The 25,524-nt window shown below is 41.0% G+C and overlaps 1 protein-coding gene across 2 annotated transcripts in view; it reads right to left on the reverse strand.

Annotated features, from left to right (window-relative positions):
* The window catches only part of TPD52 (tumor protein D52), a 131,710-nt gene that overhangs the window by 30,668 nt on the left and 75,518 nt on the right, over positions 1–25,524 (reverse strand). The window lies entirely within an intron of this gene.

Below are 25,524 nucleotides of genomic sequence, written 5' to 3' on the forward strand. Positions count from 1 at the left end.
TATGGTAATACCAGATACAATGTTTAGATTACAATTCAAATCATCAAAATTAAACCTACGTCTGTGAAAACAGCTTCAGTTCACTGCAGACTTTAATCTCGAATAAGATGAAATTTAATAAATAAATAGACAATTAAAACACGCGATCACAAGATCAGAATCAAAGTGTATCAGCCTATATAAAAAATTATTCATAATATTTTGAATGCCACTCTTCACCAGCCCCCCTACTATGTCTTCTCCAATTCCAACATATGTTTGTGTGTCTGCCTGAGATAATTTTTGATAGCGGGCAAACTAATTAAACATTCTTTAGAAGCCACAGGGCTGAAGTCACCGTGCGGTGACTAAACACTGCAGCTGTCAGGAGAGGAAAGTGGGTTCCCATCCTAATCCCGCGCTGACCTCGGAGCTGAGCCTGAGAACCTGTCAGAAAGGTGCTCTCACAGCACAAGACAGCGAGCAGCAGCTGCCTATGCTCAGCAGGCTGCAGCCAGTCTTTTTTTTCTTCTTCTTCTTTTTTCTTTTTTTTTTTTTTTTTTTTACTGTCACTCTGGATACACGCTGCATAACGCTCGCGCATGCACATCCCTGCTCCTGGTGAGAAGGAGCTGTCTGCGAGCTCAGTTTTTTACATGCTCAAAAGCTGCCCAAGCCCAGATCGAGATGAAACCGATGTCCTCTAGTAAAACTGCAGGCAGAAAACCTGCACCCACCTTGTGCGTGGGATGAGAAGCATGCGAGATATATTTAAAAGTATTTCCAAATCCAATTAAATGCACTTATTTGATAATGTTAATTCTTTTATGCAATTAACAAAAGTATTAAGCTTTTTTTCCTTGTAAATAAAGAAAATTAATTTGAAAAGTACATCAATAATATAAACAAAAGGGAAATAAAGCTTCTTTAATCATACTAAATTAGTCACTAAAGCATAAATACATGGCAGAATATCTAACCTAACTTTAATTTGAAAGTGTGATTTTTTTTTAAATACAAGGTAGAAGGCAGAGAGAAAGCAAACATTTTTTAATATTTTAACTGAGATGCAGATATAGTATTAACTCACAGTGAAAAACCTGACAAACAACAGACCCAACTCTCTGGAAAACCTGAACAATGCCTTTGAATTAGGCATTCATTCAAACAAACAAACCTCAGCGATTCAACTAGGTATGGTCGGTCCACAAAGGCTCAAATTACTAAAATGACTGGAGGACAGCAGCATTCTGTCTGCAGATCAATAAAGGAGGTGGTTTATCAGTGGTGACAATACTCTGGTCACCATGCTTCTCATCCCAGTGAGCTCCTCATGGCACCTTAGAGCAGCCTAATTTTCTAAAATAAAAAAGAATGCAAATGTGATCGCTATTTATGGAAAGCTAATTCTGAAACCAAGAGGCTGGAAAAGGACACTTTTTTTTGGTATGAGTTACTAAAACACAGTTTAAAGAATTACTCAGCATCTCAGCATTACTCAGCACTGCCTCATCAGTTTTGCTGACAGTTCACTGCAGGGTCTAGTCCAATGCACTGCAAAGACCTGTTCTCATCACAGGTATCCAAATTTTTCCTTTGGTACCATGAGCCCATCCTTCCACCACCAATTAACTCGTCAAGCTTCCTCCAGTTCAATCCTTGCATATATAAGGAAATAGTGAACAAGCCTAAAGGGATTTCAATCCAACTTTTGCAAATTTGACCCATGTGTTTCCTGGGTTTGTACCAGTGGGACATTTCCTGACTGGAAGAGTCAATACTGGTTTCAGTGAAGAAAAACTTGATTACAGATACAAAAGTCCCTCCTGCACTAAGGTCTCACATAAAACTTACAATAATACTTAGTGATATCCATGACCAGATATTGAAAAAAATGTCATGTCATGACTGATACTGGTCTGACCTCAGAAATAAATACATCTTAAACTAGGCAAGCGGGGTTACTGTCCTCTTCTGAAATAATTTTCAGACACTCTGCTTTCTTACTGTTTCTCAAAGGTACCAGTGCTTAGATGACAAAATGGTTAGACCTCCTCTAAGTGGTGGGAATTGAGGAAAGCACTTGAATTCCACCTTCTCCTGTGAACAGCATTTTCCTGATTTCTGGAACTGCATCAAACCACCCAAAGACTCAGTTTCCCAATGGCCAGGCAATAGGAGAGAGGTGAGTATCAGGCACTTGGACAACAGCATCATCACTTCTCCAGGCATCAAGCCGCTCTTGAGGAAACAACAGCTAGAAGTTCCTTGGCAAAACAGGTTACCAGGAGCACATCAAACCCCTCCTTTGATCAGCACACTGATTTATAAAACACAGCACTGTATTACAAGATCGTCATCCCTTGGACTTAGAGGTATTTCAAGACACAGGGCCTGGATATATAAAATATCTTCTAGTGGGCAGATTTCTATTATTTAAAGGTATTTTTGAAGCTGAAGCACGTGGAGTTACTTATTCACAAATCAAAACTTAAGTCTTCAAGACACAGGCTCCAAAAAGAGTGCCTGCCTACGTGAGAACCACCCCGCGGCACACCTTTGTGGTTCAAGTACAAGCTGCATTCCTTCAGCTGGGGCTCCTTCTAGGAAGCAAACTTAAATGAGATACGAATTAAAATCTGTAAAAACAAAATTCCATATGAAACTTTACCCCTGGGAAAAGGAAAGAGAAACAAAGAGTGGATTGCATGCGACAGATGTTAGCCATGCCTCTCACGGCGTTGCTGGAATGTGCATGCATACGTGGCGATGGGTGCAGGCGATGGGACCTAACCAGAATAAAACTCCACTGTCCCTAATCTACAGAAGGACACGGGCAAAACGTTGCTTTTAATCTTCAAAGTGCAGTTGGGAACATTATCCCATCATACTTAACTAATATTCAAAGTGACCAAAAACCTTAAGGGAATAGGTTTATAAACTATGACAGGCTGAGCCTGGATACACTGACTATACAACATGTGGCTCACTGCTATGAACAGCCCATAAAATACTTATTAAAACTCTGTGTGAGAAGTTTTAGGCCTGATAACAAGAATGAGCACAGATGAGCTCTGTCATGAGTGAGAATCCTGAGTAAGCATACAGACCATTTGTTTCCAACCAGGGATTTTTAACAGCCTCATTACCTGAATTAAAAGATGCTTTTCTCATGAATCAAAATTTTGACTATAAAAATATATTTTTTTATTATCCTAGAAGTTACCTGATTTATTGATATGAATACTGGGGAAAGTTTTTATACTTTTGTCAGTACATGTCACATAGTTCACTATATAATTAATGCTTTCTGCCATGATTAAAGTTGGCTACAAAGCAACCTTCTGCAAAATGACTAAAAGTTGTACTTTCAAATCAAGAAAGGAGGAGTACCAGAATAGGAGATACTCCGTTAGGGAAATGATTGATTGATAAAATGGTATATCCGCTATATTGCCAGCTGGTCCAGGTGTTTGCCTTCAGAGAGAGGCTGTACCACTATTCACATAAATATAACCATTTGCCAGTGTATACCTGACAGGTGCCAATTTCAAGCCCAGTTAAAACAAAAACATTCTTACCAGCAGTACTTCTGCGATCACATCCTTCTATCAGCTGCAGGATGCAAAAAGCTAAAAAACTATTCAGGTAGAAGCTAGCCACACTGCTAGATTGCAAGTTACATGCATTAATTGTTAGTTTGCCCAGACAGAAACTTTTGAGTACATTTAATATTTTAAGGGGGAAAATAACTGACTGGGGGGCGGGGGGCAGTATCTGGGAAGGTCTTTCCAAAATTTACCCTTCTGAAACCTGACTTTCTATTCATGGTATTGTTTGGCTAATTACTTTTTACCCCCCCTCCTCGTCAAACAGTAGCGACTTCTTATTTCATATTCACATAGAAACAGAGTAGCGTTCTTGTTCTCCATCTGCTGGCTCTGCAGCAGCAGTTGATGATGATTTCCAGAATACTCCCATTGCTGATAAGGCAACAAAAAAGAGCAAGGAACCAGATGCAAAGGTTTTATCCTACATCCCTTACTATTAATATTTGATGAAGTTGTGTCTGTAATGAAATGAAAGCAGACATAACAGAACAGAAATAATCCCAGAACTAATCAGACAGAAAATATGAAGGTGATGACCTGGGCTTTATGACCGCAAAGAATTCACTGCTTTAATCATACTCATTTCTTCTGAGTAAATTTACTTCAGACTGGATATCTGTTAAGAATGCTATTTATTTTTATTTACTACATCATGATAATTGTGATCATCATTGATTTATAACACTGATATGACATTACTGATCTCACAGCTTATATTGTGCCATATCCTGGAGTCCTTCTACTTGATCCAAGTGTTAATTTAACAGTTACCTTCAAAATAGTCCCACACACGGAGCCCACCACAACAGCTGGTACCCAATCTCTTACTGACAGTTTCTAATAACCAATACACTAAGACTAAGTCCTTTTAAAAAGCTAATAGCAAATTAAAAGTTGTAGATACATATTTGCAGCCTTGCAAGTATATGAGACACAGACATACTCCAGCACACATGCTAGCACAGAGCAGGATGCTTTAGAAGACGACCCCTGGACAGGCTAGCCTAAAATGGCAGCCAGCAGTTAAACAAGGTGGTTTCACTTATCCAACAACCTCTGATGGGCAGCACTATCAAACTTCCAGTGGAGTCAACGGGACTACTCCAAAGAAACTGCTTCTCCAGCTTCCCCAAGCAGTCCCGTATCACACAACATTGCTCAAACTGCGGACAAGAATGGCCCAGGTGCCAAGAAAAAGGTTACTTCCAAAGAACACTAGCGATGATTGCCAGCATCCTATTTATGTCCTTTTAAGTTTTCACATATCTCATTTCCCACTTGCTGGATTTCCCTCAAATTTCAGTTTCCTCTTCCCCTAGCCCAGGGCACTGGTTGCCTTGTAAGACTAGCACAATCTGGTCCAGATGGTGTACCGAGAGCCACTCCAGCTTCTACAGGGAAGGAGAGGCAGTCCTTAGATGCCCTCCTGCCTCCTTTTCAGTAGGAAAACTAAGAGAGACTATGTAACTGGGATCAGATGGTTTGATGCGAGGCTGAAAGGAGCCAAACTACAGATCTGTAGTACTCCAGAACAGTTTACTTCAATTTCCAGGTTTAAAGAAGGTTCCTTCCAAGGAGATCATAAAAAAATCCCACTCCACACAGAACACCATGTTAAGTTGTCATGAGATAAGAAGGATAATCATCACATTGATGAATGGGAAAGACAGGAAATAAAAAGAGGAATAAAGTGGTTAATTTTCTCTATAAAGGGAAATCATCAGTCAAGTCCCACAGGAATCTAATACCGCAATCTGTGTACAAACAGTCTCCCCCCAAAATTAGTAAGTAGGTTACAACTATTTATGTTAGTAAAAATAAAGCTAGTCACAAAGAGCTGCATAAGCACCTCAAAGAGCAGTGTGAATGGGATATAAAGTGACAAATTAAATTCAACGCAGTTAAGTGTGAAGCATTGCACATCAAGGGAAAAATATCCAAACTTTACATGCATACTAAACTACTTACTATTGCTCAGGAAGAAGAATGTAGGGTTACAAGAGCTGATTTTAAAGAAAACAGCTGCTTCAGACTCTGCTGCACTCAAAAAGCAAATTGAGCATTTGGCTTTACGTAAGAGAACTAAACCAAAAATATTTTATGCTACTGTACAAAATAATGGCCTTAAAAAGCATCCCCTTTATTCATCCTCTCTCCTGTAAAAGGATATCGTTGAACTTCCAAGTGTTCAGAGAACAGTGGAAAAAATATCTAGGACTGTTCAGCCTCAAAAAGAAAGGACTGAACGGTGTGACCAGTACCCCCTGCTCCTGACCCCTGGTAAACTTCAATTTTGTGTGACAAACAGGAATACATTTGAGTCTTGAGCCATGGAAAGCATCGAGTGGGTAAAATGGTTCATTGTTGCTTCTAATGCAGGCATAAGGGGGCATTACATAAAACCGGCATGATAAGCTAAGAAAAAGTAACTTCTTTTATCACACAGGCTGTGATACTCTGTCATAAGTTATTGCGGATGCTGAAACAGTTGAGAAAAGTTCAAGGAGTGTTTTACTGGGGCAGGGGAGATCAGTGAAGGGCTATTAACCGCGAGGACACTACCTCTTGCTCAGGAAGCCCCTCCAGCCGCAAGCAGCGGGAAGCTGAACAAAAGCACCGCTCTGTTACTACCCTGTCCTTAAAGCTTCCCCAGGCATTGGCTACTGCTGGAGACTGGGTACTGCAAGAGGTACTGCTGTCTTACCCAAAATAGCTGTTTTTACGTTCTTGTTTCTGCCACCAGAAGCCACAGGCAACCACAACGAGGCTTTGGGGGTAGGAGATCAGCTCCCAGGCAGGCTGGAGGGAGGTGGATGCAACAGGAGTCTGGAGTCCTCAGCTGGGAAGTCCTTCCTTTCCTCTCAATTCTGTGTTCTGCATCCACTCAAAATACCGCAAAACCCTCAATTATTTTCAAATATCCCCAGACACGAGTTAAATAGTTGTGATGAGAGGGAAGTAAAGTCTTTAAAAGCTACCCTTATACTTAAACAGAAATACTCAAAGACCAGGAATCTCATCACTTACCTAGAAGCAAAACTTAGTCACTGAAAAGGAAAACCCAGATGCCCTGGAAACTTTCTGTTGTTCAAACAAACATGAAAAGGTTTTAAAAATCATTGGTTTAAAAACACTGATGCAAAAAATAAGTCTGAATCCAAACTGAAGGTAATTCAGCAAAAAGTTGTTCTTTCTTCTCACCAGGAATGCAACTTTGCTTTAATTGGTTTAAATTTTTTTAAATAGTTTATATTTTTTATGCTTGTACAGCTTCTTTCATTTGAAGTAATAAAAACCTAAGAAGTGACTGAAAACTGCATGCTGAACAAACTGTTATCCCTTTCATGTATTTATACCTATTAAAATGCATGCAACTGACTCACCACTTGCTTTAACATAATTTAATCAAAACCAAGAGATCCTACATTAAGAATGTACATTTTCTGTCACTAAATAGCTGTAGAAAACAGTTTCTCCAGAGCCATTCCTTTTATATTGAGGGAAACCCTCGACAACATACTTTATTCACTGAAAATGCATTGTGATTGACTTCCATCTGACATGGGATGAGGTCACGCATAGTATCAGTGCTTCAATTAATTAAAACCATGCTTGCAGAGCGGCCTGAAAGGCCACAAAAGTGTCTTTTGACCAGTGACTACCTGTCCCGACTGCAGGATATCACAGATACACCACGATGATGGCAGCTGTGGGGCTCTCCCCAACAAAACGAAGGCAGGCCGATGCCACCTTCCCAATCCAACACATTTTACGACACCTAAGGATTTGTCACATCACCAGGCCTAAGAAATCCTCTCAACAAAAGGACAGAGACTCTCTAGTTTCTCAGACAACTGGAGGCGGACAGGGAGGATGGACAGAAGGGAGCTGTATGGATCACCAACACGCGAAGGGTGAAAAAAGTCACCATGGATCAAAATAATAACATTAACCAAGATGACCCCTTTTTATTTATCTGGAAAAGTTATTCCTTATTACTTTTTTTGGAGGGAGGGGAGAGGGCATGATTTTTTCATGATTTAGCTTCATATCTACAGTAACATCAAGGTTTTACTCTGCAGAACTACTGCCTACTATTTGATTCCCATTTGCATAACTGATATCTGCATATGTCCAACACTTTGTAACCGTACCTTCTGAGTGCCAATTTTTTTTTTCAGACCCCTTCTCCAACTTGGCAACTTAATTTTGAAACCTAAGGCCATATTACAGTTTAAAGAAATCTGAAACTGGATCAGCAGCCCCCCTCAGCTTGGTATCACCTACACATTTAATAAACAATATTCTATCACCCTGATCATTAGCAAAAATTGTTACCACTTTTGGTAACAATTAGCTACCATTAACACAAGGCAGTGTCCTGTGGAAGCAAACCCAATGTATCTTTTCATTCAGACAACGAACCACTCACTGATAATGATACATTATGGTTTTAAAATGAGTTTTGCATCTGTTGTATAGCTCCTGCCTTCCTAGTTTGCTATCAGAAGGCCACTGAGATGGCACAAAAACACTTAGACTCATAGAAGCACAGAATTGTTCAGGTTGGAAAAGACCTTTAAGATTATCAAGTACAACAATTAACCTAGCACTGCCAAGTCCATCCCTACACCATGTCCCTAAGCACCACATCCACATGTGTCTTAAATACCTCCAGGGATGGTAACTCAACCACTTCCCTGGGCAGCCTGTTCCAATGCTGGACAACCCTTTCAGTGAAGTAAAATCTCCTAATATCCAGTCTAAACCTCCCCTGGCACAACTTGAGGCTATTTCCTCTTGTCCTATCTCTTGTTACTTGGGAGAAGAGACTGACACCCACCTCTCTACAACCTCCTTTCAGGAAGTTGTAGAGAGCAATAAGGTCTCCCTTCAGCCTCCTTTTCTCCAGGCTAAACAACCCCAGTTCCCTCAGCTGCTCCTCATCAGACTTGTGCTCCAGATCCTTCACCAGCTTCGTTGCCCTTCTCTGGACACGCTCCAGCACCTCAATGTCTTTCTTGTAGTGAGGGGCCCAAAACTGAACACAGTATTCGAGGTGCGGCCTCACCAGTGCTGAGTACAGGGGCACGATCACTTCCCTAGTCCTGCTGGCCACGCTATTTCTGATACAAGCCAGGATGCCATTGGCTTTCTTGGGCACCTGGGCACACTGCTGGCTCAGATTCAGGCGGCTGTCAACCAACACCCCCAGGTCCTTTTCTGCCAGGCAGCTTTCCAGCCACTCTTCCCCAAGCCTGTAGCGTTGCATGGGGTTGCTGTGACCCAAGTGCAGGACCCGGCACTTGGCCTTGCTGAACCTCATACAATTGGCCTCGACTCATCGATCCAGCCTGTCCAGATCCCTCTGCAGAGCCTTCCTACCCTCAAGCAGATCAACACTCCCACCCAGCTTGGTGCTGTCTGCAAACTTACTGAGGGTGCACTCGAACCCCTCGTCCAGATCATTGATAAAGATATTAAACAGAACTGGCCCCAATACTGAGCCCTGGGGAACACCACTTGTGACTGGCTGCCAACTGGAGTAAACTCCATTCACCACCACTCTTTGGGCCCAGCCATCCAGCCAGTTTTTCACCCAGCAAAGAGTATGCCTGTCCAAGCCATGAGCACCCCATTTCTCCAGAAGAATGCTGTGGGAAACTGTGTCAAAGGCTTTACTAAAGTCTAGGTAAACAACATCCACAGCCTTTCCCTCATCCACTAAGTGGGTCACAGAAGGAGATCAGGTCAGTCAAGCAGGACCTGCCTTTCATAAACCCCTGCTGACTGGGCCTGATCACCTGGTTGTCCTGTACGTGCCACATGATGGAACTCAAGATGATCTGCGCCATAACCTTCCCTGGCACTGAAGTCAGACTGACAGGCCTGTAGTTCCCCAGATCCTCCTTCCAGCCCTTCTTGTAGATGGGTGTCACATTTGCTAACCTCCAGTCAACTGGGACCTCCCCGGTTAGCCAGGACTTCTGATGAATGACGGAAAGTGGCTTGGTGAGCACTTCCACCAGCTCCCTCAGTACCCTTGGGTGGATCCCATCCGGCCCCATAGACTTGTGTGTGTCTAAGTGGTGTAGCAGGTCGCTAACCATTTCCCCTTGGATTATGGGGGCTTCATTCTGCTCCCAGTCCCTGTCTTCCAGCTCAGGGGGCTGGGTACCCAGAGAACAACTGGTCTTACTATTAAAGACTGGGACAAAGAAGGCATTAAGTACCTCAGCCTTTTCCTCATCCTTTGTCACTATGTTTCCCTCCCGCATCCCATAAATGATGGAGATTCTCCTTAGCCCTCCTTTTGCTGCTAATGTATTTATAGAAACATTTTTTATTGTCTTTTATGGCAGTAGCCAGATTAAGTTCTTGTTGGGCTTTGGCCCTTCTAATTTTCTCCCTGCATAACCTCATGACATCCTTGTAGTCCTCCTGAGTTGCCTGCCCCTTCTTCCATAAACTTGGCCATAAACTCTCCTTTTTTTCCTGAGTTCCAGCCAAAGCTCTCTGTTCAGCCAGGCTGGTCTTCCTTGTCAACTCGTCTTTTGGCACATGGGGACAGCCTATTCCTACACCTTTAAAAGTTCCTTCTTGAAGAACATCCAGCCTTCCTGGACTCCTTTGCCCTTCAGGACTGCCTCCCAAGGGACTCTGTCAACCAGTCTCCTAAATGGGCCAAAGTCTGTCCTCCAGAAGTCCAAGGTGACAGTTCTGCTGACCCCCCCTCCTTACTTTTCCAAGAATCAAAAAAACTCTATCATTTTGTGATCACTACACCCAAGACAGCCTCCAACCATCACATCACCCACAAGTTCTTCTCTGTTCACAAATAACAGGTCCAGCAAGGCACCTTCCCTAGTTGGCTCACTCACCAGCTGTGTCAGGAAGTTATCTTCCACACACTCCAGGAACCTCCTAGACTGTTTCCTCTCTGCTGTATTGTATTTCCAGCAGACATCTGGTAAGTTGAAGTCCCCCACGAGAACAAGGGCTAGCGATTGTGAGACTTCTCCCAGCTGTTTACAGAATATTTCATCTGCCTCTTCATCCTGGTTGGGTGGTCTATAACAGACTCCCACAATGATAGCTGCCTTGTTGGCCTTCCCCCTTATTCTTACCCATAAACACTCAACCTTATTGTCACCATCATTAAGCTCTAGACAATCAAAACACTCCCTAACATACAGGGCTACCCCACTGCCTCTCCTTGCTTGCCTAGCCCTGCTGAAGAGCTTATAGCCAGCCATTGCAGCACTCCAGTTGTGCGAATCATCTCACCATGTTTCCATGATGGCAACTATATCATAGTTTTCCCTGCTGCACAATAGTTGTTCAGCTCCTCCTGTTTGTTGCCCATGCTGCGTGCATTGGTGTAGATGTACCTCAGTTGGGCTACTGATCCTGCCACCTTTTTGGGGGAATAAGCCCTAATTCCTACATGACCATTCTCAGGTGCTTCCGTGGTTTCTAACACATCAATAACCCTTGCATCTTTGCTGTCGCATGGATCTCCATCCCCTACCTCCACTGAGACGGCAGACCAAAGGACCTCGCTAGCATGCCGTCCCTCAAACACTGGCATGCCACCCTCAGGCTTATCTCTAGCAAGCCTCGTTTTATCCCTTTTCCCCTTCAAATCTAGTTTAAAGCTCTTTCAATGAGCCCTGCTAACTCCTGTGCAAAGATCCTCTTCCCCTTTTGAAAAAGGTGTACCCCATCTGTCACCAGCAGGTCTGGTGTCATGAAGACCAACCCATGATCAAAAACCCCAAAATTCTGCTGACGACACCAGGCTTGGAGCCAGGTATTGATCTGCTAGTTCTTCTTGTGTCTTCCCTCATCAGCCGCTGCAACTGGGAGGATAGAGGAGAACACTGCTTGTGCTCCTGATCCCTTAACCAGTTGTCCCAAGGCCCTGAAGTCTCTCTTGATTGCCCTCGGACTTCTAGTTGCAACTTCATTGCTGCCTACCTGAAAAATCAATAATGGATAATATCTGAGGGCTGTACAAGGCTAGGAGGTTTTCTCTTCACATCTTTTACCCAGGCCCCAGGCAGGCAGCAGACTTCCCTAATAAGTGGCCAGTCTGCATACTGGGCCTTCTGTTCCCTTCAGAAAGAAGTCTCCTATGACAATGACCCGCCTTTTTTTCTTTCCTTTTTTTTTTTTTCTTGGAGGTGTAGGCCAACTTAACCTTGGTGACACCTCCAAGCTAAATGAACTGCTTACTGATGTCAAGCTCCTGACATGCACCATTTCCCTTCTGTCCACAAAACCTGTTGACCCCAACATTCTTTTTTTAAAGAAAACTGAATTAATTTTACACAATTTTTAACAAATCCAAAGGGCCTGTTACTCATCTCCTTGTCTTCTAGGGTTTTGCAAGGATATAATGCAACAAAGGAAATTAAATAATTTCCTAAACCAAAAAAATTACAACTATCATACAGTAAATTACATCATATTTCTGAAAGTTTAGTCACCTATGATAGGCTGAATGAGATTCTATTAGATTTAAAAGTGAATTAGATTAAATGTAGATAGATTTACTTATCTTTTCAAACTCCAGCCCTTCTAATTTTGCTGTTCTTGCTTCACATATCTGATTTTAAACTGAAAATGCTCTGGACAGGGAAGAATTAATTTCCTTTGTGGAGAGAAAACTTGCAACAGAAGTACTATATAAAACACTGTGCAATTACACAACAAAGCCAAAAATCAAGTGTTGAATTTTTTACCTATGAATTCACTTCCCCTTAACATTAACTGAAGTCACCCAAATACAATACTACTACAATACCCACAGCTCTATGTGAGGGCCAGATCTGCCCAAGTTTATTATGTTGTGAAGCCTCACTGAAGCTAAACAGCATTTAAATCACAATACCAAGACAGTGTTTCAAGTACTCAAGTTTGGTCCAGAATGGTCCCATGCTCAGTTACACCTCTAGAGATATTTATTCCATTAGTCTCTGAACTGCATATAATAAAACACAAGATACACAGGAACCATAAAATGCAAAAGCACACTGCAGAAAGCACACAGGCTCTTTCCCAAGAAATGTCTGCTGATGCTAAACACCCACACTGCACATAGGATCTTGATCCCTATTTCATTCTTGCAATCTGTTGTGCCCCATTTTACCATGTCAAAAGTAGGTGAAGATAGCGTAAGATGCGTTTCTCACCCACCATACGACTACAGTTCTGCAAAACAAGAAATAGGAAAAAGGGCAATGCCCATTACAATTTAATAGTATAACTGACTTGTTCTCTTACCTGGCAACAGTTTGGCTGCCACCATCCTCTGTTCAATCGAACTCAAAACAAAATACATAACCCAAGAAATAATATCTGAATTGAATACATTTACATATAAATGTACATATGCACACATACAATTTTCAGCCACTTAACTGTAATTTCAATACTACACAAACTATTTCACTACAATCAATATAATAAAATGAGCAAATCTAGTTCCCTGACAAATATATCTAAAAAGCAAATACTTTTGCAAATACTTTTCTCTTCAGGACTTTTTTAAATTCAACCTCATTCCTTAAGATATTTTACAAGCTAAGGCTCAAATATCAACCTTTCTTCCTGGTTTGTAAGAATCACAAGTTAAAAGGTTTTATTAAAGAGAGTTACATTAAACATTGAAAGTATCAGTGAAACACATATGCTATATACCTAATTTTCAAATAATTTAGCTATGGAATTTTTCACTGTAAATATTCATTATGCATTCCAATATGTATTTTCTCATGGTAGATCTTAATTGATCCTCAGCAGTCCTTTCATAAAACAACTGCTCTCAGATAGTTGTCAAACTGCAAATAACAGTTTGACAGTTATTTGCAGACTGCAGTCAAACTGTTATTTTTACCAGTGCCTAAATACAAATTTACACAGACACATTACATTCCTTAGAACACACAAACATGCATGCAAACTGTCTACAGTAATATATTTAAGTATTGACTTTGCTCTTCTATTTCTATTTAAAATAATTGCACAAACATTTCGAAAAGCAGAGCAGATCACTGACTATCCAAATATTTCTCCTAGAAAACATATGCAGAAAATGTAAACACACAACTTCTGCAGTATAATTAACTTGGCAGTAGCTGCATGTATCCAAGACCAGTATGGTCAGAAGAAAACATTTCCATGCTCAAGGACATCGCCCATTTTCCCATGCAGTTTCTTTGGAAGGAATAACCCATGTCTTCACTAGGCAGGGAAGAGACACTTCAACTACCCGTGGCATACAACCAAGTGCCCACACAAGAAGAGTTGGCTGTCTCAGAGGCATAATGCAGGTGGATAAATCCAAGAAGCTCAATTCCTTATATTCCAATCAGGTACGCGTACTGGAAAGTCTTCCATAGGACCCAGAATTCTTTACTATCTGTGCTTACTGTAAATTAAGAGAGATCACCTTTTTCAAGCAGAAGGTAACCCTTCTTCATGCAGGTATTGTTCTCCATAAAGAAGGTCCTTCTCTTCTGAAGCACCCTGCGCTATGATCGAATGCTATGGAAACAGGTCCTTTTTTTGCTTTGCAGGGTGGACTTTCACTGCTAGAAGGTTCTGATGGGTTCCTCTGAAGTGATGGATGATCCCAGGCAAAAAGTCAAACTTCTGAGTAGAAAGCATAAAACGGGAGATAGTCTTTCCAGGGCCATTACCATCTTATTCCAAGTGGGTTTTTATCAGACCAAACTGCAGATTGTAATTCACAGCTGATTTTTTTAGATTTCTCTCCATATAACCAAAAGCTATTCAAACAGTGTAGAACAGGCCCGTAACAGTACCCACCAGCCTGGCACGCACAAAGCCAACACTATCATTGCCACTCTGCCATCACTCAGGAGGCAAGGGTAGAGTTAGAAACTCCAGAAGTGCTGCGGTGAGGTGTTAAAGTAACAGATTATTGTTATGCACACAACTGGCATGGATTAAATGACCATTCATTGCCTAAGCAGGACTTCCACTCTGCTGTGACCTGCAAGTCTCCTCTGATGCGATTTACTATGTAATGCAGAGTCCCACTGAAGTGAATAGGGTCTACCTGGAGTTTTAAAGATACACACAAGTATGATTTTGATTCGATCTTATTCCTTATTATTAAATATTAATACCAGTAAAGACTATTTTTGGTACTGTGGTTTTGTAGAGTCAGACTGCAATGCATTATTAATGTTGTTGTACCTAAAAGGAGATGACTTTCAGGCCTTCACAGACTGGATTTAGGTATTTAATTTCCACTGAAATTCAGTGAGAGATAAAAGAGCTTAACTACTGTTGGTACCTCTGGAAGCTCCCTCAAACTTAGAACACATTTTTCTTCTCTTCAAACACAAGTATGGGGCATTTCGACATTCACACAGACCCCAAGATGCAGTCTTACAAATTCTGGGTTTTTAAAAACTGTAAAAATACATGCCTTTCTACACACTTCACAAACATACCAGCTTGAGGAGTACCTACCCTACTGTCTCTCTGAATATGTGCCTCTACATACACAATGTTATCAGCTCAATTTTATCACAAGTCTGTATCTCTGTATTTCTCATTGTAAGTTCCAGCAACCCAGTCCTGAAATTATAAGTAGTTTTACTGTTTCATTTTTAAATAAGAGGTTTGGTGTTTTGTTTTACATTTAATCTGTATCGTCCATCCTGTGACAATATATGATTAACTGGGCAACTTGATACTATGTTTTTCCCACCAGAACTGTAAATATGCCATAACCTTGGGAAAGCAGTATTTATTAATAATTCTTACAAGTAAATCATCATTGTTCTTCAAAAAAATGCAGTAATTCCCAATCTGAAAAGCATCACCACAGGTCATCAATGTCATAAAATCTTCTCAGCCTCAAACTCCAAATTCTCCCATTTTCAGGCAAATATTGTACTCATTCTCTACAGCATGCAAAACCAGATTTGCTCCGCAGTTTTAACTAGCCCCTCCTTCAACTGCAGGCCGCTATGTGCGGCGAGTCGCTGCAAAAACTACTTTTATTGACAGGTACATCCCCCCTCTCCGCATCCCCACATCCTTTCTTTTTAAGGCTACAATGGTCAAACTGGATGGGAAAATGCTCGGCTGCTTTGTTTCAGGTCTGGGCAGCATCTTGCTTTCCCACAACAGGTAGGCACAAGCAGAGAGTGCTGCTGAATGCAGGAGACCTCGCCAGAGGCTCAAACCACTAGTTACTGCTGCTGTCTCAGGCACGGCATATTTTCTACTGACCATGGCTCTTTGCCAAGCTCTAATTAAGACACTTCAGTATGTCAGCGAGTTAACCCTCTGCTGCACCTACCTCCTCCAGAAGCAACCAAGGCATACGCATCTTCTTTCTAGAAACACCTGAGCAGCTCTTACACTACCGGTACTGTGAGGGCTCCAAGCCCTCCGCATTTTTACATTCCTGATTCTATAAACGAAGATGAATTAACCAGGTAGTTGGCACTATGACTTTTAGCAGCATTTCTAAAATTGAGTAAGTATTCCTCCTGCATGAATTTGGTGTGTTGTGCTCTGTCTATTTTCCTTCAAAGAAAAACAGATGGATCTCAAATTATCAAAGAGCAGAAATTCCTTTACAAAAATAAAGCAAGAATAGGTTGCTGAAAATTCTTTACTATCCAAATAGTTTTTTGTTTCATTCTTGAAGGCTGCAGAGCAGCAATTTTGTCATTAGGGTAATGAGGAATTCTGAAGGAGCCAGAGCTTCCTTTCTATTTTACAAGAGATCAAATATAAACCCAACATTTGCTGATCAATCAATACTACCTATTGGTCTCATGCAAAGAACCACCACTGAACTGAATGAGGGGAAGCTGTGACAATAGTCAGAGAGAGTAAAAGGAAGCCCACATTGAGGCTGACTTGCATCGATTGTAATCTATATTTTCTTGTTCCAAAACCCTATTTAACCACTGCATCCTGCCTAGACACAGAAATCTTCCCTAATGAAAAGCAATATAAGTCACAATGTGACTGAGGGATGAACTAAATTAATTTCTTTCTAGTAACTGGGGTGGGTGGGTGTGTGTGTGTGAATCTTAACTTGAATATGAGAAATGTCTACATGCAGTAAAACTAATAGGAAAAAGCAAACTATTTCAGCTTTTAAAGACTTACAAAACCAGAAAATTTAGTTGACTAGCCAAGTGCCCTCAAATTAAGGAGTATAAGACGACATTCGTAAGGTAGGCTTTGATTACTTCGGGGCAATAAATCTGGATTTTACACAGTCTAAATGAGGTAATTTGTAATCCAACCCCACTTCTTTGCTCTTACTGTGCATTTGCCCCCATGGCAGGCAAAACAGAGCTGTCTTCCAAAGCCACTACTGATCTGATCTTGGTTGCAGAGTTTTCCTTTTTTGAGGTGAAATTCTCTGCTTTAGACAGTATGTTAACAACTAAAATACCTGATCCTCCCTATAGCTGTGTTTATGTAAAGCAACATCTGAGCTCTTCATTTCAACACATCCAGAAAACTATGCATTACGTGAACATGTTCATAATGTTGTCACAGTATTAGATAATACTGTACATTTTTAAACTGAATAAGCAAACTACCTAGTGGGCTTTAAGCGATTTTTTTTTTAAAGGTAGCAAAAATAATTTCAAATGTTTTGTCCTATTCCAGTTTTCTGCTGAGACAAATGCACTGTTTTAAACCTGAAAAAATGTTTATAAGGAAAATTGCTAACATTCAGTTGTTTGTATTGGGAGCACACAGAACCACGAATCCTTTCCCACAGGCTGTACAAAGACAAATACTAAAAGGAGCAGTGGTGACAGGTTAGCCTTCATCTATAGGTATTGTGCATTCCTACACTTCACTGCTGTATCTTCTTTATAGCTGTAATCCACAGACGCTATGTATCGGAAAAGGGCTGTCCCACACTGTGCTATTGGAACGTTATTTCCAGTACTCAAAGGGTATGCCCTCGAATATATTTTTAGAAAGGTTAGTTTCCGTAAAGTTCTTTTGAACTCGCAGGGGCAATGCGTGCCAAGCGTACTGTTGTTCTTACACATAGGTTATGATATCCTGGGGCCCTTTGTTGAAACGAGCCAACTAAATTCTGTTAGAAACCTTTTTTTCTTTTTTTTGACTCGCACTTCATTCTCCTTCTAAGAAAGGTAAATGAACTATGCCCATTTAGACTGTGGCTACATATGCATCATATAGAAATTGCATATATATGCATCATATTCAGGGTTGACTTTACCAGCAAGTATATGTTTCAGAAAGAATATTATTAATTTCCATTTCCAATGCACAGAGATACCGATTGATAGATAATACTGTTGCATTGCGAATAGTCTCACATAGGCTAACATATTAAGCTAAAATAGAAAAAGAGATATATTAAAACTTAATCAATCTAATGCACTACATAAACAAATCTTTTTAAAACATCAAGCAGAATTCTTTGTAAAAGGTATAATAAAATACTATTAGTTTTTCATTTGATACATGCTGCTACTGTGTAACATAAAGGAAAAGCTGCTAACCGTTGATCAGAGACATCTTGTTTCCCATTTAATAGGAAGCATTTCAAGTACCACCACCTCCAAGGAAAAAAAAAAGAAAAAGAGAAAACCCTCCTTATTCATTTCAACTGAAATTTTTTATGCTTTTTTGCCTGTTTTTACCTCTGCAAGCTCCCACTGCTTTAAGAAAATTAATTAGACCAACGAAGTCATTATGAATTTTTCATTCTGGGAAAACCTAGGAGCTCACACTGAAGTTGTCCTCCGTGAAGAGCAGGCTGGGATGTTGAGTACACATATTGCATGTGCAGGTAATCAGTTTTTAATGCATATCCAAGAATTCTACATTTTCTGCTCTCTTATTTTGTCTAGAACTGCAAGTTTGTCTATAATGCCTTGTTTGCTGAAGCACGAAACTAAGCTACATATACCGTGCAAGGTTTCTCTCGATTACATTGATAGTACTACCTTAATGCTCCAAACCACTGAAAACGTAATGATTTCTACAACTAGTTTTCAACCTTCCTTTCATTATACAGCACCACCTTCCAAAGGTACAAGAATGCTGCAGTGGTTAATACCTATTTCACTAAGCCGGGTGGCATATCTAAAGACAAGAAGTCATCTTTGCCTCTTTGAAAAATGTATTCTTATAACTCCTTTTGAATTACCTAAGGAGACACTCAGAAATACAGCTGAGATCACAGGATGTACACGGCATCAAAATTGGAGTACCCAAGTTAAAAGTTTGCTCAAGTTTTACTTATTAGGTAAGTCCGGGGAAAAAACAATTTCACCAGGAAGCTTCTTGATCTCTGCTGGCAATTCTCATTTCAAGTTCTTCCTGACTTTTCGTATTTGGAGTGGAACAGGTTTTCTTTATTAGAATTAAAGTATTTTATAGTATATATAGTATATATACAGTCATAGAATTAAAGTATTTTAAAGAGTGTAAGGCATTTACAGGCTTCTATAGGATAAATCTTCAGTCTCATTTATCTCCTCTACAGATAACACAGCTGAGGAGAGCACTGTTTTAGACAACTGAGTCCTTTAGATAAATATTATTCCTTGGTATTCCCTTTACAGTAGAAAAAACAGCAGGTGCTGAAGAGGAAATACTCTATTTTGAATATTTTCTTTTCTTAAGCAGAGAAATGGGCAAATGGTTTAGGAGACAGAGCTACAAAGGTGAGAAACAACAAATTCCTAAGACTATCTAGTATTTTTATGAAGTTAAAAAATCTGCTGGGGAAGGCACAAATATGATTTTCTGCATATTTGGAAAAATTTGTCTTGACACACAGGCAGCAAAGAGACTGTATATAGCCCTGGCATACCCTAGACAAGTCCCTAAGGAAATTTATTCCTTCCTACAGCAGTAGGTATCGAAGAGCCACAGAATCAGATAATTGTGAAGATGTAATTTAACTGTCTTTTACTGGTAGATGGACTTGGTCTTACTGTCTTCTGCCTGAAGAAGATGCTAATCCCAACACATTTCTGGATACATCTGAAATATTTTTGGCTTTGGCTTTTTTACCCTTGCTTCTTGCATAATAGAGTCAGTAAGTTCTATAGCGGCCTGTAAGGAGTAGAAAAAGGTAGAAATTAAGTAAAAAAACAACCCACTGAAAAAGAGAAAAAGCTAATTACATAACAGACGCCTGTATGAGATAATTTTAGAGATCCACAATACAAGCAGGTTCCCATGAGTCTGAGGAGACTGGCTTTTCTCCCTCCCTGCTCCATGAGTGAAGAGCCAGCCCTCTGCTCTGAAACAGTGGACATGCCTTTGCAGGAGAAAGTTTCACATTTTTAGCAATTACCCATAACTATGAAGGATTTTATATATATATATATATACACACACACACACACACACATATATTTGCCATACCATGTAGCACCTACTCTCCCTGTTGCATTACACTCCACGTTGCAACAGCTCTTCAGAAGAATTGGCTCCTAAGGAACAGCACTGGGATGCAAATGCAAGGAGAAGCAGTGTGCTGGTTTTGGCTGGGATAGAGTTAATTTTCTTCATAGTAGCTAGTATGGGGCTATGTTTTGGATTTGTGCTGAAAACAGCATTGATAACACAGGGATGTTTTTGTTACTGCTGAGCAGTGCTTACACAGAGTCAAGGCCTTTTCTGCTTCTCACCCCACCCCACCAGCGAGTAGGCTGGGGGTGCACAAGGAGTTGGGAGGGGACACAGATGGGACAGCTGACCCCAACTGGCCAAAGGGCTATTCCATACCATATGACGTCATGCTCAGCATATAAAGCTGGGGGAAGAAGAAGGAAGGGGGGATGTTTGGAGTGATGGCGTTTGTCTTCCCAAGTAACCGTTACGCGTGATGGAGCCCTGCTTTCCTGGAGATGGCTGAACACCTGCCTGCCCACGGGAAGGAGTGAAGGAATTCCTTGTTTTGCTTTGCTTGCATGCACGGCTTTTGCTTTACCTATTAAACTGTCTTTGTCTCAACCCATGAGTTTTCTCACTTTTGCTCTTCTGATTCTCTCCCCCATCCCACTGGGAAGGAGTGAGCGAGCGGCTGTGTGGGGCTTAGTTGCCGGCTGGGGTTAAACCACGACAAGCAGCTTAACCATCTATTCCTGCAAGAGACCCCTTAAAGCAGGGATTTATCAGCTGGCCACACTCCCCTCCTGCCCTGCAGCCAGGGCTGCCCAGCACTGAGTGTGCTCCCAGCTTTGATGTGCCACAGAAGTCACCCAGGGCCCTGTAATCCTCTCTCCTAATTTCCCTAGTGGTTGTTGTCTACCCTGTCACTGAACGTTGCACAGGACAGAAAAGCACACTGTTTTAATAATTATGTATGTTATGTAGAGACCTCTTCCCTCCCAGCAGAAGGGGGAAGCAGAGGGGAATGAGAGGATGTATCAGACTAATTTACATGCAAATACTACACCTCAGTTCCAAAGTAAATTAAAAGAAAAAGCAGTTGCCCTAAAATAATTTATGGCCAGCAACGTTTTATTACCCTTGTACACTTACCACTAAGTTTTGAAATGCTGGCCTATTGCTAATGAAGGCTTGTTATCTGGAAATCCTGGCAACCCGGCCTCTAGGGACGAGAACCATTGTAAGCTGCTTGGTTTAGAAAAAAAAAAATACAATTACTTAATGTGGTAGCTGTTTGCAGAGCTGTTCTGCACAGACATTCTGCAAGACAGGATGACAAAAGTATTTTGCAGCCTCTCCTGATCTAAAACCACTAAATAATAACTGGATCTAGAGCCCAGCCAAGCCCGCAGCTATGGGAAAAATCTGATGGGTAAGGTAGCAGAAATACCCAAGCAACGTGCTTGGACTTATTTCTGCCTACATGGATAAAGTATCCACCTTGTTGACCTGTCAGTCTCACTAATCCACCCTCTATTTTCAGTTAATATCATTAAAGTTCAGCACTTGAGAGCCTGGAGGGAGAGGCAAGCGCCCCATCCCCTTTTTCCACGGGGCGGTAACCAGATGTCAATGGCCGCAGCTGTGACTACATAATTACCTGTTTGCATGAACGCGGACCGCAGTTTAGATTTAATAGGTCAGACGACAATGCAGCAAAACGCATTTAGCCCACGATTACCCCTTTTCAAACATTCTCTCGCTCACAACTTCGACCCTGGGAACATTGCGGGCACAGACTCGGGTCAATAAGAAACATTGGCCGGCACAATGGGGCTGGCCTCAAACAGCGCTGTTGACAGACACCGGCACAAAGGCGGTGAATAGAGTCCCCCTCAGTTCTCACACAGAGCGAAGAATGAGTCAGTGTACTGCCGCTTTGGTGCTCTGTTTGTACAGTGTATACAGCTTTTGTCCCCCGCCACTGTTCGCCGCTCAATGGGGGCTAAAGAGCCGAGGAAGTGAAGGCGGAAGAATGGCTCCGCGCTCGCCCCGGCAGCCAGCGGCGGATCCCCCTGCGCCGGACAGCTCCGGCGGGAAGCCCAGAGTCGCCGGTCACGCAGCTCCCACCGCCCCACCGCACGGCAGCAGGGCTTCTCGCTTCTGGCCTGGGGTGAAGCCTGCGCACGCCGCCGCCGCTGCGGAGACAGTTTTAAATAACATATTTTATCTCCTTCAGAAACAAAAACAGAGTAACGACCCCCCTTCCCTCCCACCATGACCCAATTCACAGCTGCAACTTTGACCAAGAAAAAGTGAACATGGGATATGGAATTACAATAGCCCTACATCCCTTCAAAAGGTACCTCAAAGATGATAGCAATGTAGTCGTCATTTTAAACCCCCACTGCAAAGACTTTGAAAGGAACTGAGAAGAGTAACAAAAGACAACCATAGCTATACATCTGTATCTCGTGCAAAACATTTATATTGTGCAAATAAAGGGTCAGGGAAAATTTATCATATACATAATATTGCATGTGCATCTGCATATTAGTTACCTATTAGCAGAGGAAAAAAACCCACTTCGTATAGATTACTGCTATTCTTCAAATAATTATTTTTGTCAAGTTTCCCTTTATAGAAACCATACTTCTTTCCTTTACAATACCATCCTTATAAACATCTCTAGGAAACGAAAGTAGCCTTCCGGCACAAATTCAAAACTGTTACCTTCACCTGCTTCATATACTAGAATATAAAACAAAATATGCATAGTTTATTTTAAGGAGTGAAGTCTTTGCTTGCAAAAGGTATTTAGACTTTGGTATGATTAGCATAAAGCTTCAGATATAAGGGAGTTAGCAACTGCTCTAACTCATACAGACCATTCCACTGATAAAGTCATACATGATAAAGTCACAGTGACAGAACTGTCTAACATGTTTTAAGACTATGGATTGGTTAAAAAAGGGAAGAAAAAATGCATTTTATATTAAATAAATCTCTGGATTTCAATGAATGGAACACAAGGAATATCGTTCATTTTATCAGTAACAGCCAAGATAGTATTAGCATGCTTTCTACTGCTCTTTCAATTTTATTTTTTAAGCTTAAAATACTGGAATGCTGTTGTTACATTAACCAGCTACAGAAGGCGGCCCCAAAATACTAAAAAAATCAATGTGTCTAATGCCAGAAAAAAAAAAATCCCACAAATACGAAGTTTCATTATGTGTGACCTAGTCATAAAGACTTTGGGAGTCTGAAGCCATGACTTTCACTCTTGGCAAACAAGTTGTGAGCAAATAACCTGAAAGATATGTGAAGACCATCACCTCATTCTCAGATACTTCATTTCAAAACAGCAAAAGAGTTTCTACTTTTTATATTTACATATGGCCTTATTCAAATAAAGCAGGCCTGCCTGCTTTGAACGCTAGCTATAAGACATATGACTGCACTTGAGTATACTGGCACTGAGTATGTAAAGTAGGCAAACATTTGTACAAATGCCAAAGGATGCCTGCAAGCCTACCAAGGATCTGATCAATCACAATCCTGAACAGTTTTTAGTTCACTTCAGAGGAGGAAAATCCTCACCTTTCAACTACTATTAGGGTTATTACATACCCTGCCACAGGAACACTCATAGATTGAGGCTGATCAACAAAGCTAGAAGAATTAAGATCTAGCACTATTTTTTTTTTTTTTATAATGAATGGGAAATTCTCAGCAGAGAAAGACCTTCCAACTGTGCCCTATGATGAGGGAAGAAGAAAATGGAGACATAAACTCTGCTCCAACAATTCTTTCAAGAGAGTGATTCTCAATCACTGCAAAACTACGTTTTTCTTTTTTTTAAGCTTAAATCACTGCTTCGCAAGTTAAACCTAGCCTAACCTACTCCAGCCATACATTATTCCTTTCCACTGGCTTACTATAATTTACTTTTAGCTAAAAGCACCACTGGTGTGTACACCAGGCCAAAGCGAGCATACTCTTAATACACCTTGCAGAAGTAGAAAATATTTCACAAGCCTTCACGTTACAGCAACGTGTGATTCAAGTCACCGAAAGACCCAGAAAGGGATATTGTATTTGCTGCCACACATCGCCGCTGCTCTGCAACCCCCCCAGGCTGGCAGCAGTGTCAGCGCTGCCTCCTGCCAAGCAGAGGATCACAGTTTGTTTACCGAGCTCTGTCTGGAGGAAGCAGAGCGCGTTTCAGTCTCGTCTCCAGCAGCCCTGTCAAGCCAGCTGCCAAGAACAGTCTTGAAAGGCTTCGGAGGGAGCAAAATCTAGTACTTAGGTGGTAAGTAGACTGGTCTGGCACTGGGCACCCAAAGATGAGTGAGGGGGAGCAGGCACTACCCAAGCTGAAAGATTAAAACACTTTTAGGTAACTTCAAATGTATAAAGTCATAGGAAAAGAGGTAACTGAACTCCCTAAGTGGAGAACAGATTAGTAATCAATTTATAATTACCACTCAGATTAAGAACTCTACCTGAATACTTGAAGTTTATGAGTACAAACTGCAAATAAATTAAACTTGCATGCTACTTACATTTCCTTACAATGTATGGAAAAGACCTAAAAAGTTTGATTGGGATTTCATGTTGTACAGGATTACAGTTTAAATATTTTAATTTTTAAAATTAACACTCCATTACTTCCAGAAGATTTCAGAAGTGTTAATCATGTGTGCTCTGCATTTCTATAAAGACATGCTTTATATAGGTTTCTACCAACTGTGAAACCAGTTCATAAGATTTCATTGCCTTTGGAAGAGCCCGCTAACTACTATGAAAATAAAGAACAAGAGGTTTCACAGAGAACAAACAAGCAATCCTTCATTCCTTCTAATAAAATCATTAATCAAAGAAAAATTGCTTAAGCCCTTTTCCTCTTACCCTACTAATGCAAAGTCACCAAACACTAATAAGTGATAGGCATTTTTCATGGTATCCAATGGTTATTTCCCTGCCTTTACAGTCGTATCTCAATTTCTCAGTTAAGTGGGTTCGTGCTCACGCAGTGTGACCACATTATGTGCACTTTTCCATGTGATCAGAGCCTGCCAAGTCTCAAAGCAGTTCATTTAAAATATAGCTTCAGTATTTTTCAGAACAATTCCTTCAGGATTTGGAGGACTGGAGGGGTGTTATTATTTCTCACCCAGGCTGGGTGGCTGGATTTTGAGTTCTTTAGATAAAAAATAAATTGTTGTAAAATGCCAAGACAGGAAAAATAGAAAAATTGCGTCTCTTGACAGCTATCATAAAAGGAAAAAGTAGAGCACTTTGTTTTTGTTAAAAAAAAAATGCTCCATGATTGACTATCATCATACTTCATATTTCAGCATCCATAAATCACAGCTACGTTCAGCAAGTTCACAAAGCAACAGACATTTGCACCCCTGCTTGGCTGCTATCATGCCTAAAATGCTGACAGAGCCATGGCAGCAGTGACCACACACAGACTACAAAATTTATTAAGGCAAGTTTTAACAGCTACTGAATACTC

This window comes from Mycteria americana, chromosome 2 (genome assembly GCF_035582795.1).
Source record: "Mycteria americana isolate JAX WOST 10 ecotype Jacksonville Zoo and Gardens chromosome 2, USCA_MyAme_1.0, whole genome shotgun sequence".
Lineage (NCBI taxonomy): Eukaryota > Metazoa > Chordata > Aves > Ciconiiformes > Ciconiidae > Mycteria > Mycteria americana.